This window comes from Zingiber officinale, chromosome 6A, assembly GCF_018446385.1.
Source record: "Zingiber officinale cultivar Zhangliang chromosome 6A, Zo_v1.1, whole genome shotgun sequence".
In the NCBI taxonomy this organism is placed as follows: domain Eukaryota; kingdom Viridiplantae; phylum Streptophyta; class Magnoliopsida; order Zingiberales; family Zingiberaceae; genus Zingiber; species Zingiber officinale.
Genome location: NC_055997.1, coordinates 100,145,412 through 100,162,268, shown reverse-complemented (window position 1 = coordinate 100,162,268; position 16,857 = coordinate 100,145,412).

Sequence of the window (16,857 nt, the reverse complement as noted above, 5' to 3'; positions counted from 1 at the left end):
CGATCGGTGCGGTGACCGATCGGTAACAAACGCATTGCTTATCGATTGGTCGTGAGACCGATCGGTGATCGATCAATAGCTACGGTGAAGACCGCAGACCGATCGGAGACGATCGAAGAGATCACCTTGAGGAGGAAAGGTCTGATCGGTCATGGGACCGATCGGGGACCGATCGGTCTCCATGACCGATCAGGAAGGACCTGATCGGTCTTGTGACCGATCAGGACCCTTGTGAGGAACCGAAGCCTGATCGGTCCACGTCCTAGCCGTTGCGTAGCAACGGCTAGTTTCTTCTGGCTTCTTCTTCGCAGGTGGATGCAGGTATAAAAGGGCAAAGGGCTTCTACAGCGGAGACTCTCTCTCTAATTCTTCTTCTTCTTGCCCCTGCTTCTTGCTGTGTTTGAGCTTTGCTGTGCTCGCTTCTGCTTGAAGCTTCGTGTGAGCTTCATCGGCTGGGTTTCTGCTGTTGTAGGCGTCGCTTGAAGCTGCTGCTTCATCCAGTCGAAGAGAAGGCAAGTAAGTGAAGGTTTTACAGTCGTATTGTATTTTGCTTCTTGCTGTACTTGTACTCCTGTTTATCTTGCTGGTGCAAGACATTGTGGCGAGGTTTCTCCACCCAGAAGGAGTGATTATTAGCCGGGTTTCCGGGGACTCATCCACCGACGGATTGATAGACTTTGTCCACCTTACGGACACGCCGAGGAGTAGGAGTTTCATCTCCGAACCTCGTTACATCGTCGAGTTCGAGTTTGAGGTTTGCTTCTCCTTTTGCGTTTTTAATTAGTTATTTCCGCTGCGCTAACTTGATTTGTAGAAAGAAACGCGAATTTGGGGTCGGCTATTCACACCCCCCTCTCTAGCCGTGACCATCGATCCTAACAATGTACACTGCAACTTGCAAAGTTTTTGAAGTTCTTAATGACTATTCTCTAAATGGAAGAGGTAAGGATGAAGTTCAGGGAATTTACAGAAACATGGCAAGCTTTAAATTTATATTCATTTTACACTTAATGTATAAAATTATGAGAACAACATATACTCCATTAAATTTATCAAAGAAAATCTCAAGACATTTTGATTGCTATTGTTGGATCGTAATAGATGAGAGAGAGGAGGGGGTGAATCTCATTCATTTGAAATCTTTTCTTTTTGTATCGAATTAAAGGATAGTTTGTAGTGGAATAAAAAGAGACAAAAACTCAAAGATACAATAGTTTTTTTACTTGGTTCGTAATATAGTGACTATTACTGTAAGGCCTGCGATCCTTGATCACTTTTGATGGACAATTCTGATATAGTTCTCCTAGAGGAAGCCAAATCATATAGTATGAAAAGATGATAGTAATAATCCTACTATCTCCATTGAATAGTCATTCATTGAATTTGAATTGCATGAGGATTAATTGAGTAAGACTCGATTGAATTAGACTTGAGTTAGACTCAAGTGTATTAAACTTGAGTTAGACTCAAGTGAGGATTTGTCACGCCCCAGAGGAGTCTCTGTCAGAGGAAATTCCGGCAGCATCTCCCCTGTACGGGGGACAATATGAAACTTTTCTACATCCATAGTCAACACGGCCAACACGACCGGAACATATGTATATAACAACAAATAAATAAGCAAACAATCACATCATCCACGCAGTTAAATAGTGAACAAGAACAAATGATAAGTAAACATCTCAAATCATCCTACTCAACTACACTCATAAAGCACAAAACCGATAACCTATTCAACTACACTCATAAAACACAAAAACTCAACGACACAAATAAAATCGACTTACCTCTTCTGCCGTCCAGGCAGGCATGTAAAGATCATATCGAATAAAAATCCATCGACAAGTAAAAATCCATACAAGATTCAAAGTATCAAAACAGAACAAGTCTAAACATAGTCTAATAAAGAAAACCCCAAAGACCAACAAATATCCTCGTGGACTGCAGGGGACTAACGACTGGAACTCTCCGGACAGCATCAACCTGAAAATAACAACGGAGGAGGGTGTGAGGCCAACACTCAGCGGGTAACAACTGATATGCATAATAAAGAAAATAAAAACCAGGACTAATCATGCATACAGTCTCCTGATACAAGAAGGATAAATGCAACTGAAACAAGCAGGAGAAAACTGTACTAACCAGGACCAAGGTATAAGTATAACAGGGTCGTCAGACCGAGAGGTATCAAAATCTTATATGCATGTCAAACATATGCATCCATCCAAATGTAACATATAAGTGCAGCAAACACAATCAGAAAATGCATAAATACATATGATGTCAATGACATGGTCACCCCTGACGCCAGTCAGCCATCTCACACACAATGGTGAGACCGAGTGGGTAGGGTTGTGACAACCGTACACTCTGCCATCACTGCTCCTGATGAGTGATCGAGTGGATGGGATGCTGTCGGAGTACACCTATCCTCCTACCCGAAATCATAAATGGGGAAGCTCAATGCTCTTATCTCCCGGTACACAATGACGGGGAGTAATCTCTGCCGGCTACCACGCTGCGTCGCACTACCCATGAGCGGACCAACGGAGCCAAACAGAGTCCAACCGTCTGCCGGCTACCACGCTGCTACACTAAACCAGCGGAGCCTAATAGAGCAGAACTGTTTGCCGGCCACCACGCTAAGTCACCGGACCAGCGGAGCCAAACAGCAGAACTGCGACACACCCTGCCTGATAAAAACCACTAACCCATGAGTGGTGGTGTGTGCAGATCCATATAACTAGCGATGTGCTCAACAATAATGGAGCAGACTATCGCACATCATGCAATCATGCGAGATGATGCATGATACTAAACATGGCAATATCCTGAACAGCATAGCAATATCCATATATATATATATATATATATAAAATGTGTACCATAGGATAATGAACCAAATCAAAGGTACACAGATCAGATAAGGTATCAAAAACCCTAGGTCCTGAACATAATAAATAACATGGTTGTGTCACTACCCCTATAAGCATGTATAATCAGATAGGTACTAACATGAAGCGCATAACAAGTAAACAAACAAGCATGTAATAGATCAGGTAGTGACCAACCGAAGCAGATAAGAAACACAATCATTGCTATTTGTTAAAAACATTACTATGCATATCAAATGACATAAAGTCAAAGTACCTGCCTCCAATCGAAAAGTCCAATCTGGTCCAAATACGACGTCGAGATACTCGTCTCATGTCAAAGTCTTGTGTCATAAATAGAAATATATTTTATTTAGCTACAATTCTTCTAAATAGCTAAATAAAATCTCTAATCCTAAATTAGGGCAAAACCTTAATCATATTACCATCATTCTTCCCACAAGAATTAATTTACACATGATCATCTATCTAAAATAATCGAATCAAAATCATGACCTATAGCATATATCAAATGCTCTACACCTTACCTTACTTCTTAGCCGCTCCTGTTAATCCACAGGCAAGGAAAGTTACTGCTGGATGAAGTAACTGTTACTGGAAACCCTCCACACTGCCTGGATCACAAGAAAAATTGAGGCTCAACCAAAATATCAATACACCACAACAATTTAACATCAACCTAGCTTCCCTTACCTCAATCCACAACTGTTGTGGCTACTGGAACAACAAAAATAGATCCACAGTGAAGAGCAAACTAGGGCACGATTCCTAATTAGAAGAGGGGGTGTTCTGCTGGGGTACTCTGTCGTGCGAAGGAGGCCAAAGAAGAAGGGGAATCGCGGGTCGGCGCTGCTCCATTCGACGACGGCAGACTGTGTCTAGGGTAGAGGAGGGAAATCGGCAGAGGGCAGCTCGGCGCTAGGGTAAAGGGTGCGGCGGTGCTGCTCGAGTCGAGAGTAGGCGGCGGCGTGGAAGAAGCAAGGCGGTGCTTCGGTGGTCAATGGCGCTGAAAAGGGGCAGAGGGAAAGGTTCGGGTGGAGAGGAGGGAAGGAGAAGAGAGTGACGCGAGGCTTCCCTTGGTCTTTGGGGTCTTGTATGCGGGGAGAAGAGATCGCGTGCAGCGCCGGATAGAAGCGGTTAGGGCACGGGTGTGAGAGGAGGCTCGGTGTGCGAGAAGTGGTGTCGGGTGAGAGCTTTGGCAGGGGAGAAAGGAAACGAAGAAATAAAAGAAAATAAAGGAAAAAAGAAATATAAATATAAACATTTCCTCGCTTAAATGGGGTAGCCTATGTTGGGTTTCTCGGGCCGCAAAAGCCGCTTTTTGCGTTGTGAAAACCCCAAATCCCATGCCACCAGATCCGTGCGAAGTTATAAAATTTCGTAAAAACTTTGTTTACATGTTTTTTAGCCTAGATCTACACTAGATCTACAAGGAAGAGACTTATACCTTTGTAGTGAAGCCCTTCGCGTATCCCGCTCGTCCAAGGTTCGTCGGATCTCAAGGTTGTCAAGTGTACAACCCTCTATGTGTATCCACACGAACAAATCGATGGAGAGAACCTCTAAAGATGTGCTAGCAACCTTAGAAGATCAGCAATGGTGGAGGAGAGGGAGAGAAGAAAGGTAGAGAGGAAGAAGAAGGAGGTTACACACACAAAATGAAACTCCCACAATGGCATAAAGTGGCCGACCACATTGAAATGAGGTTATATACCTCCATGGGATATCAAGAGTCACAACTCTTGATCTCCCTCATGATTGGGCACACACATAAGCCAACCTTGATGATGTGGAACATCATCATTGGCCCACTTAATGCCAACTTACAAATGAGGTGGCAATGGTCAAGTCAAACTTGACCTTTCATCTTCCTCTCAAGTCAAGTCAAACTTGACCACTTCTCTCCCATGGTTGATCAAATCTAACCATTGGTTCAACTTAATTTTAATTTAATGAATCTCTATTCATTGAATTAAATTGGCTCAATGAGTCTAAGTCCAAATTAGACTCATTTAACACTTGAACCAAATTGAGTCCAACTCAATTAGTTTACTTTGGATTACTCTTAATCCAATTTGGTTCATCACATGAATCTAATCCTCTTGGTTCATCATATGAACCTAATCTTCATCTAATTGCTCTTTATGTGTGACCCTATAGGTTCTTGTAACGTTGGCAATGCTCCTAAACCTATTTAGAAGCATAAGTAATGAGCGGTATCTAGCAACACATCATTACTACCCAAGTTACAAGAATGTTGAGATCCAACACCACTTTGTGACTACTAATTGTGACCCCTCACAATATATGACAAGTGTCCTTCTATCCTTGACATCTAGATTGATTAATATGAGGTATAGATCATGGCATCCTCTAATCAATCTAAATCTTGAGTCCCAAGTAGACTCACTCAATCAAGTGAGCTCAACATCTCATATTGACTCATTTGGGCATGGTCATGCACTTAGTGGTCTCACTCTATCAAGAATAATGATGTCACTCTCGTCATATAGGAGGGATAGATCCCATCTACATCACTCACATCCCTCTGCATAATTTGTTACATACCCAGTAATCGCCTTTATAGTCCACCTAGTTACGGGTGACGTTTGACGAAGCCAAAGTATGTAACTCCTTATGTAGGGAACCATGGTGACTTCAGGTCCAAGGACTAATAGTCATACTAATAGCCACATGAGAAAATATATGACACTCATATAACGATCCATGATATTTTCTCATGGCGGGTCATTCAGTATACATTCTCCAATGCATACCCACGTGTCAACTTGATATCTCCATATCCATGACTTGTGAGATCAAGTCATCGAGTTGACCTACATGCTAGTCTCGTCGCATTAACATTGTCCCTGAATATTAATATTTGACTAAGAATGATTAAGAGTAGTGTTCTCTATATCATCTAAATATCGATTCAACCAATCGATTGATATAGGTAAGAACCTTCTAATCAAGGATGTTATTATACTTAGTTATTTGGCACCAATTCAAGTAATCATAATAACCATAAACAAATGTCTTTATATACATAAGAATATGATATAACGAGTCCATACAACAATCAACAAATGATTGGCTCTAGGGCTCTAACTAACAATCTCCCACTAGTACTAGTGTCAATCAGTATAGGCTCTAAGGCCTAATGACCTAGTGTGACCATCATGCTTTCTCTGTGCCAAAGCCTTGGTCAAGGGATCTGCGATGTTAGCCTCAGTGGGTATTCTGTAAATCTTCACATCTCCTCTATCGATGATCTCTCGAATGAGATGGAAGCACCGTAGTATGTGTTTGGTCCGCTGGTGTGAGCGAGGTTCCTTAGCCTGTGTTATTGCTCCATTGTTGTCACAATAGAGCTCTATGGGATCAGATATGCTAGGAACCGCCCTAAGTTCAGTAATGAACTTGCGGATCCAAACTGCCTCCTTTGTCGCTTCTGATGTAGGAATATACTCGGCTTCTATTATAGAATCAACAACTGTGTCCTGCTTCGAACTCTTCTAACTCACAGCACCACCATTTATGCAAAACACGAACCCAGACTGCGATCGATAATTATCCTGGTCAGTTTGGAAGCTAGCATCACTGTAACTCTTTACAGCTAGAAGCATGGTGTACATGATAGATCCTAGGGCTGAAGCATAAGGGATCTGATCCATGCGGTCCTCTCTAGAAGAGGGACCTTGAGTCTTCAAAAGACTTACACCATGTGACATCGGCAGAAATCCCTTCTTGGAGTTCTGCATGGCAAACCGTAGTAATACCTTGTCAATATATGTACTCTGACTTAGGTCAAGCAATCTCTTAGATTTATCTCTATAGATCTGTATGCCTAGAATGCGGGATGCTTCACCTAAGTCCTTCATTGAGAAACAAGTCCCTAGACAAGTCTTGACAGACTGCAGTAAAGGGATGTCTTTCCCAATGAGTAGTATGTCATCCACATATAATATAAGGAAGACAACTGTGCTCCCAACAACCTTCTTGTAGACACAAGGTTCATCTTCATTCTTGATGAAACCAAACTGTTTGATTGCATCATCGAATCGAAGATTCCAGCTCCGAGAAGCTTGCTTTAGTCCATAAATGGACCAATGCAGTTTGCATACTCTGCCAATATGCTGTGGATCTACAAAACCCTCAGGTTGTGTCATGTACACATCCTCGAGCAAGTTTCCATTCAGAAACATGGTTTTGACATCCATCTGCCAGATCTCATAATCGTGGTATGCTGCAATAGCAAGCATGATCCGAATGGATTTAAACATCGCTACTAGAGAAAAAGTTTCATCATAGTCAATACCATGAATTTGCTTGAAACCTTTTGCTACCAAGCGACCCTTATAAATAAGTCCATCCATGTTAGTCTTTCTCTTAAAGACCCACTTACACCCAATGGGTTTGACCCCTTCAGGTGGATCAACCAAAGTCCATACTTGGTTAGTGTACATGGATTCCATCTCGGATCTCATGGCCTCTAGTCATTTCTTGAAATCTGGTCTCATCACAGCTTCCTGATAGGAGGTAGGCTCATCCTCAATGAGCACAACGTCATCATGGTTAGACAAGAGAAATGAGTATCTCTCAGGCTGACGATGTACCCTATCAGATCTGCGAAGACGTAGGTCTACTTGAACTGGTTGTGGTTCCTCAACTCCTTGTGGAACAACATCATCCACAACACTTTGCGGTTCCAGTTCAACTTCCATCGAGGCTTCAGTGCTATGGTCCACATCTTGAACTTATTCAAGATTGAACGTACTCCCACTAGTCTTTCTAGAAACAAAATCCCTTTCTAGAAATACCCCAGTCTTAGCCACAACTATCTTGTGTTGATTGGGAATGTAGAAATAATATCCCTTCGTTTCCTTGGGATATCCAATAAAATAGCACTTATCTGATTTGGGCCCAATTTGTCCGAGACTTAACGTCGAACATAAGTCTCACAACCCCAAATCCTCATAAAAGACACCTGGGCATCTCTCCTAGTCCACATCCTATATGGTGTCTTTATTACAGCCTTGGATGGAACTCGGTTGAGTATGAAGGCTGTTGTGTCTAGAGCATAGCCCCAAAGATACATGGGAAGATCTGTGTGACTCATCATAGACCGTACCATATCTAATAAGGTATGATTCCTCCTTTCGGATACACCATTCCACTGTGGTGTTCCAGGAGGAGTGAGTTGGGATAGGATCCCACACTCAGCTAGATAGTCATGAAACTCATGACTAAGGTATTCTCCACCTCGATCTGATCGAAGTATCTTAATATTCTTGCCAAGCTGGTTTTGTACTTCATTCTTGAATTCTTTAAATTTTTTAAAGGATTCTGACTTATGTGTCATCAAATACACATAACCATATCTACTGAAGTCATCAGTAAATTTAATGAAGTACCTATAACCACCTCTGGCAGCAACATTGAAAGGGCCACATATATCACTATGTATAAGCCCTAACAAGTCAGTCACTCTCTCACTGTGTCCACTAAAGGGAGTCTTGGTCATCTTGCCCAGTAGACATGACTTGTATGTCTCATATGATTCAAAATCAAATGAGTCCAGCAAACCATCCTTATGGAGCTGGGATAAGCGTTTGTCATTTATATGACCTAAGCGACAGTGCCAGATATAGGTTTGGTTCATGTCATTTGACTTGAACCTCTTGGTACTTATGTTATAGATAGGGTTTTCAAGGACTAGAATATAGAGTGCGTTCATCAGAGGTGCACTACAATAGAACATATCATTTAAATAAACTGAACAACATTTGTTCTTTATTATAAATGAAAAGTCTTTCTTGTCTTAACAAGAAACTAATATAATGTTCTTAGTCAAAGCAGGCACATAACAACAATCATCCAATCCTAGTACAAGCCCAGATGACAGAGATAGAGAATAAGTTCCTACAATAACAGCAGCAACCCGTGCTCCATTGCCTACGCGTAGGTCCACCTAGCCCTTCGTCAATGCCCTGCTATTTCTCAGCGCCTACACATTAGTACAAATGTGAGAAGCACATCTGGTATCTAATACCCATGATGAAGAAATAGATAGATTGACTTCTATAACATATATACCTGAAGTGGAAGTCTCACTTCTCTTCTTCTTAAGATCTTCCAGGTACACTTTGCAATTCCTCTTCCAGTGCCCGGTCTGACCGCAGTGGAAGCAGGTAGCATCCTTGGCAACCCCTCCTTTGGGTTTCAGTGCCTTGCCTTTACCCTTGGCTAGGGACTTTCCCTTACCTTTGGGCTTGCCCTTGCCCTTGTGTTTCTGAACCATCAGAATAGAGTTGGGCTTAACCTTCTTAAGGTTGAGCTCAGCAGTTCTCAACATGCTAAGTAGCTCGGGCAGTGGCTTGTCAATTTCGTTCATGTTATAATTTAGAACGAATCGACTATAGCTATCTGGCAAGGATTGCAAGATCAGGTCAATGGCCAGCTCTTGGCCAAGCGGGAATCCCAACCTCTATAGGTTTTCTATGTACCCAATCATTTTGAGTACATATGGGCCTACGGGAGTCCCATCTTACATCTTGCACTGAAACAGTGCCTTAGAGATCTTGAATCTCTCATATCTCGCTTGTCCTTGATATAGTTGACGAAGATGTTCAACCATATCATAAACGCCCATCAACTCGTGTTGCTTCTGAAGCTCAGAGTTCATGGTCGCGAGCATAAGACATGACACATCTAATGCGTCATCTTGATGCTTCTTGTAAGCATCGCGATTAGCTCGCGTGGCAGTGCCAGGAGGTGCCTCGGGAATGGGCTGCTCCAGGACGTACAATTTTCTTTCCTGAGTGAGAACTATTCTCAGATTTCTGTACCAGTCCAGGAAGTTAGCTCCATTGAGCTTGTCCTTATCGAGGACAGAACGCAGGGAGAAGGAGTTCGTGTTTGACGACATGGTAATCTACAATAGAAAAATACAGAAAAATAAATATCATATCCCAATTAATCATCTAATTAGGCCTTTAATTAAATGATTTTCCCACTGAATTATAGAACTTTTGTAGAATCAAGTCATGGTCGTGGTCAAACCACACTTACTAGATTCTATTAGCTATAATTCGTGCGGGACAAGATCCACATCATACTACACCTTGAGTTATCTTTGGCTAAATCGCCCAAGACTTAGTATGATCGGTAGGTAACTAATTACCAATTACATCTCTATGTAACTCTTGTTTATAGGATCAAGATCCACATGTATATTAAAACTTGGGTTAGCTTTGGCTAAATCGCTCAAGAGTTAATATAAATGTGATTTTGACCTATCTACCAACCATTGGAAAATGTCTATAGTTAAACTCGATCCAATTGAGTTAATTAGTTACTCAATCTAATTGAGTTGTACTCACTCATTCGTTGATAGGCGGGACCAAGATTGTTCCTCCGCACCCTACCAAGATAATATGTGTTGCTCTGCTTTGGCAGATTCAACAACAACATGTGATCGAGGTAGTGATGGGTATCACGGCATGGTAGGCATTTCGAGTTGATGCGATTGAGATCTAATCTAATCGACGATGTGTATCATATACGCGATTTAGATCTAATCTAATCGTGGAGGTGCATCATGTGCGCAATTTAGATCTAATCTAATCGTTAAGGCATTAATTAATTACTAATCTAGCATGCATCACATACACACACACAAGCAATTAATTAAATTTTGTGATTAGTCATGGCCCTACTACGATCTTCTCAAGCCAATGAGAAGATCGGTTGGTCAACCTAGGGTCAATAGCTTCCTCAAGTTCCTTCCTTTGACCGAAATGTGTTGCTCGCACCCTCCTCGTAACTCCGTCTCGAGTGGACCTTCCACCGCTCCAATTTTGTACATTACAAAAGGTGAAACTAGAGTTACATTCGAGTCTAAAAACTATTTTACAACAGGAATATAAATAGAAAGGCACGACGCGCAGGTCGCGAATCAAGTACAACACGCGCAAACACACAAAATGGCACATAGGCCATATTATGAATTACAACACATATTTCCAATAAAATTAGGTTTTTTGGGCCATGACCATCACAAAATAATACATAATTCTAAATTATGTGATTTCCATAAATTTCTATAATTTTTCTAATATTTTTACGATTTTATGAGCCGCAACTTCCCGGCGGTCCCAATTAGCGATTTTCGGGCGCAATCGCGGAACGAAGCCCCTTACGGGGTTAGGGGCAGCACCCCTACTTGTGATATAACCATCGCAAGTGTTCCTAAGCAATCCTACAGTGCCTTAAGTCGCTGTCCCAAAATGTATTGGGTGAGACCTTGCCGATTCGAAAGGTGTTTCTCGGTAGTCGAAGCCTACAAGTGTTCAAACACTTGTTGCTTCGCTTCTACGAGAAAAATACCCATAAAATACATAAAAATCATAAATTTACAGAAAGTTACAGAACTGATATTTTTCATAAAAATACAAACAAAACTCGTACACGCTTCGCACGTGGCTCTGACACCACTGTTGGATTTTTTGGGCCGCAAAAATCGCTTTTTGCGTTGCGAAAACCCCGAACCCCATGCCACCGGATCCGTGCGAAGTTATAAAATTTTGTAAAAACTTTGTTTACATGTTTTCTAGCCTAGATCTACACTACATCTACAAGGAAGAGACTTATACCTTTATAGCGAAGCCCTTCGCGTATCCCGCTCGTCCAAGGTTCGCCGAATCTCAAGGTTGTCAAGTGTACAACCCTCTATGTGTATCCACACGAACAAATCAATGGAGAGAACCACTAAAGATGTGCTAGCAACCTTAGAGGATCAGCAATGGTGGAGGAGAGGGAGAGAAGAAAGGTAGAGAGGAAGAAGAAGGAGGTTACACACACAAAATGAAACTCCCACAATGACATAAACTGGTCGGCCACATTGAAATGAGGTTATATACCTCCATGGGATATCAAGAGTCACAACTCTTGATCTCCCTCATGATGTGGCACACACATAAGCCAACCTTGATGATGTGGAACATCATCATTGGCCCACTTAATGCCAACTCACAAATGAGGTGGCAATGGTCAAGTCAAACTTGACCTTTCATCTTCCTCTCAAGGCAAGTCAAACTTGACCACTTCTCTCCCATGGTTGATCAAATCTAACCATTGGTTTAAGTCAATTTTAATTTAATGAATCTCTATTCATTGAATTAAATTGGCTCAATGAGTCTAATTCTAAATTAGACTCATTTAACACATGAACCAAATTGAGTCCAACTCAATTAGTTTACTTTAGATTACTCTTAATCCAATTTGGTTCATCACATGAACCTAATCCTCTTGGTTCATCATATGAACCTAATCTCCATCTAATTGCTCTTTGTGTGTGACCCTATAGGTTCTTGTAACGTTGGCAATGCTCCTAAACTCATTTAGAAGCATAAGTAATGAGCGGTATCTAGCAACACATCATTACTACCCAAGTTACAAGAATGTTAAGATCCAACATCACCTTGTGACTACTAATTGTGACCCCTCACAATATATGACAAGTGTCCTTCTATCCTTGACATCTAGATTGATTAATATGAGGCATAGACCGTGTCATCCTCTAATCAATCTAAATCTTGAATCCCAAGTAGACTCACTCAATTAAATGAGCTTAACATCTTATATTGACTCATTTGGGCATGACCATGCACTTAGTGGTTTCACTCTATCAAGAATAATGATGTCACTCCCATCATATAGGAGGGATAGATCTCATCTACATCACTCACATCCCTTCGCATAATTTGTTACATACCCAGTAATCGCCTTTATAGTCCACCCAGTTACGGGTGACGTTTAACGAAGCCAAAATATATAACTCCTTATGTAGGGATTCATGGTGACTTCAGATCCAAGGAATAATAGTTATACTAATAGCCACATGAGAAAGTATATGACACTCATATAACGATCCATGATACTTTCTCATGGCGGATCATTCAGTATACATTCTCCAATGCATACCCGCGTATCAACTTGATATCTCCATATCCATGACTTGTGAGATCAAGTCATCGAGTTGTCCTACATGTTAGTCTCATCGCATTAACATTGTCCCTGAATGTTAATACTTGACTAGGAATGATTAAGAGTAGTGTTCCCTATATCATCTCAATATCGATTTAACCAATCGATTGATATAGGTAAGAACCTTCTACTCAAGGACGCTATTATACTTAGTTATTTGGCACCAATACAAATAAGCATAATAATCATAAACAAATGCCTTTATATACATAAGAATATGATACAACGAGTCCATACAATAATCATCAAATGATTGACTCTAGGGCTCTAACTAACAGCCTAAACAGGCTTTCCCGGGGCCCATCTTTTATCCCCGTAAACTCGTCCATATGAGCTCTGAAAAATTCTCGAAAAATTTCTAAAAATTCTGAAAAATTCCCCTTATTATTATCTGCTTTTTTCAGTATTTTACATTCTCCCCCATAAATAAAAATTTAGTCCCCAAATTTTGTTATCTACCATCAGCAAGTACTAACAATAGATAGAAAGTATAAATGTTGAACGGTAATTAACTCACATACCTCAAGTAAAAAGATGAGGATATCGAGCTTGGATCATATCCTCGAGATCCCAAGTAGCCTCCTCGTCTGAATGATGCTGCCATCCAAGTTTAACCAGTCGGATAGTCTTGTTCCGCAACTGACGCTCTTTCTGGTCCAGAATCCGTACCAGAATCTCCTCATAAGTGACGTTAGGATGAACGAGAATTGATATATCTGTCAGCACATGTGTCGGGTCGGGTATGTATCTCCTCAGCATAGATACGTGAAATACGTCGTGAACGCCTGCCAAGGACGGTGGTAGTACCAGCCGGTAAACTACTGCTCCAATCCTCTCCAGGATCTGGAAAGGACCAATGTATCGCGGAGCTAGCTTACCTCTGAGGCCAAATCTTATCACCCCTTTCGTGGGTGAAACTCGCAGAAATACATGGTCGCCTGTAGAGAACTTCAGGGATCTGCGTCTCCGATCTGCATAACTCTTCTGGCGGTCCTGTGCCTCTGACATCCTCCGTCTGATAGTACGGACCAACTCTACCTCATGCTGAGCTCTATGAGGTCCCAACAGCTGGGCCTCCCCAACCTCATCCCAGAGGGTGGGTGTCCGACAATGCCTACCATACAACATCTCAAACTGTGTCATCTGGATAGTCGAATGAAAGCTGTTGTTGTAGACGAACTCTACCAATGGCAAATGGTCCTCCCAACTGCCTCTAAAATCTAATACACAAGATCTCAGCAAGTCCTCTAGAGTCTGAATAGTCCGCTCTGACTGTCCATCTGTCTGCGGAGGGAAAGCTGTACTGAAACGGAGCTGAGTGCCCAAGGCCTGCTGTAGACTCTGCCAGAATCGAGACGTGAACCGGGGGTATCTGTCCAAAATAATACTCAAAGGGACACCATGCAATCTGATGATCTCCCGACAATACAGATCTGCCAATCGATCTAGGGAATCTGTCCTTCGGATCGCTAAAAAGTGCGCGGATTTGGTTAATCGATCAACGATTACCCAAATCGCGTCATGGCCTCATCGTGTCCTCGGTAAACCCATGACAAAGTCCATAGTAATGTATTCCCATTTCCACTCAAGAATAGGAATCCGCTGAAGTAAACCGGCAGGTCTTTGGTGCTCAGCCTTCACTTGCTGACAAACAAGACATCTTGCTACGAATTCCGCGATGTCTTTCTTCATACCGTTCCACCAGTAGGAACGCCTCAAATCTCGATACATGCGGGTCCCACTTGGATGGATCGCAAATCGAGAGCGATGAGCCTCCTGAAGTAACTCCTGTAAGACCGGGTGAGATTGAGGTACGCATAACCTACCTCGAAAGTATATACTACCCTTCTCATCTCGTGTGAACTCGGTCTGCTGCCCGGAAGCTATCTGGCTGCCAATAAACTACAAATGTTGATCACCGACCTAGGCCTCTCGGATCCTCGTCCTGATCGATGACTGAGCAACCATGGTAACCAGAATACCCTTCTCTATCTTTCTATTCTCTTAAAGGCCCAACTCGGAGAAACCCTAAATCAAGTCTGTGACTGTAGTCTGATGGCAAGCCAAAGTCCCTCTAGACTTCCTGCTGAGCGCATCGGCAACCACATTAGCTTTCCCCGGGTGGTAGCTAATGGTACAATCATAATCCTTCAGGAACTCTATCCATCTCCCCTGTCGGAGATTAAGCTCCTTCTGGGTAAAAATATATTTGAGACTCTTATGATAGTGAGAATCTCAAATGTAATGTCGTACAAATGATGCCGCCAAAGCTTCAGAGCAAAGATGATGGCAGCTAGCTCCAGATCATGAAATGGGTAGTTTTTCTCATGCTCCTTCAACTGTCGAGAAGCATAGGAGACTACCCTGCCGTGCTGCATCAGAACAGCGCCCAAACCCTGAAGAGACGCGTTAGTGTAGAGTACAAATTCATCCTCTCCCGAAGGTAAAACCAAAACTGGAGCCGACACTAATCTCCGCTTCAACTCCTGAAAGCTGGTCTCGCAATCCTCGGACCACGTGAACTTCACGCCTTTCCTGGTAAGGCGTGTTAGCGGCATAACAATACGCAAGAAACGTCGGTAATATCCGTCCAGTTCCAGAAAACTACGAATCTCCTGCACTGACTTCAGCTGCTCCCAGCTGGTGACAGCCTCGATCTTCTGAGGGTCTACTGAAATACCTCTGCTAGAGACCACGTGTCCCAGAAAACCGACTAAAGATAGCCAGAATGCACACTTGCTGAACTTCGCGTACAGCTGATGTCGTCGAAGAGTCTCCAAGACTATGCAAAGATATTGTGCATGTTCCTCCTTGGAACACGAGTAGATCAATATGTCATCGATGAAAATGACAACGAATTGATCTAGATACTCCAAAATGATGCGGTTCATCAAGTCCATAAACATCACTGGTGCATTGGTAAGCCCAAATGACATTACCAAAAACTCATAATGTTTGTGTCTGGTGCGAAATGCTGTCTTTTGGATATCAGAATCTCATACTCTCAGCTGATGATATCCGGACTGCAGATCAATCTTAGAATACACTGATGTACCTCTGAGCTGATCAAACAAATCCTCGATCCGTGGAAGAGGGTGCTTATTTCTGACGGTCACTGCATTCAGCTGTCTATAGTCAATGCATAACCTCAATGTACCATCCTTTTTCTTGACAAACAGTACCGGAGAACCCCATGGAGAGACACTAGGGTGAATAAATCCCCTGTCCAAAAGCTCCTGGAGTTGAACCTTCAGTTCGTTCAACTCTTTTGGTGTCATACGATAAGGAGTTTCGATGCCAGTGCGGTCCTCGGAATCAGCTCAATAGCGAACTCCACCTACCTCCTGGGAGGCAGACCTGGTAGCTCCTCTAGGAATACATCTGGGTACTCTCGGACCACCGGAACGTCGGAGAGCTACGAACTACTGTTGTCCTCAGTACTGATCAAAGATAATAGAAAACTCTGACAGCCATGTGACAGTAGCTTCTGAGCCTGAATCGTGGAAATGATCGATATGTCATCGTCTCTAATGCCAGTGAAGTCCCACGAGGGTTGGTTTGGAGGCCGAAACGTGTCCACCCTCGTCTGGCAATCAACAGTGGCATGATATGCTGATAAACAGTCCATGCCAAGAATAATATCAAAGTCGACTATTTCCAATACTAAAAGATCTACCGTAAGTATCATGTTGCCAAAATCTAACGGGCAACCTTTGACCTCCTGGGTGACGTCCAAAGCATCACCGGACGGTAGAGACACGGTCAATCGCTGTGGTCTGAAGGTGGGTAATCTACCAATCTCCCTCATAAAGGCACGACGCTCTAACCAACTGAGCTAATAGCCATTCTCTGGCCTATCATGCTCAGTGCATTAAATATTGGTGCCAAAACTTAACTTGGTAGAGGCCTGCAA